The sequence below is a fragment of the Eimeria tenella genome, genomic scaffold (genome assembly GCF_000499545.2).
Source record: "Eimeria tenella Houghton genomic scaffold, Eth_scaff2473, whole genome shotgun sequence".
Lineage (NCBI taxonomy): Eukaryota > Apicomplexa > Conoidasida > Eucoccidiorida > Eimeriidae > Eimeria > Eimeria tenella.
The window spans coordinates 1-560 of record NW_013542338.1 but is presented as its reverse complement, the minus strand read 5'-3'; positions in this window follow the sequence as shown (position 1 = coordinate 560).

The window sequence follows — 560 nt, the reverse complement described above, 5'->3', positions numbered from 1 at the left end:
GCCGCGGGCGCGCTGGCCCGCCTCGCCGCTGCAGCAGCAGCAGCAGCAGAGCAGCAGCGGGACGAAGAAGTGCCCCCCAGCCCCCCTCCCAGCCCTCACAGAGTCCCCTTTGCTGCTGCGGAAAGCCGAGCTGGGGCCCCCGCAGCAGCAGCTGCCTCTGGGGCCCCTGAGCTGCAGCAGCACTTTGTGGGGCCCCCTGGACCCTCCGCTGCCCCCCGCGGAGGCGCAGGGGCCCTGCATGGAACCGGGGGCCTCGGGTGGCCCCCCGGTGGGGCTGCTGGGGGGCCCCCTGGGGGGCCCCCTCGGGGGCCCCCTGGCACCCGCAGACTGCCCCAATGTCTCCTTCGATGCCACTCACAACCGCTGGATCGCTTTTTGGCGATCCCAGGGCCGCAGCCACAGCAAAAGCTTCAGCTGCAGCAAATACGGGGGGCGAGAAGCAGCAAGGCAGCAGGCCCTTGGGTTCAAGAAGCTGCTGCAGGAGGGGGCGGAGGAGGCGCTGGGCGAGCCCGCAGCAGCAGCAGCAGCAGCAGCAGCAGCGGCGGCGGCGGGGGGCGGGG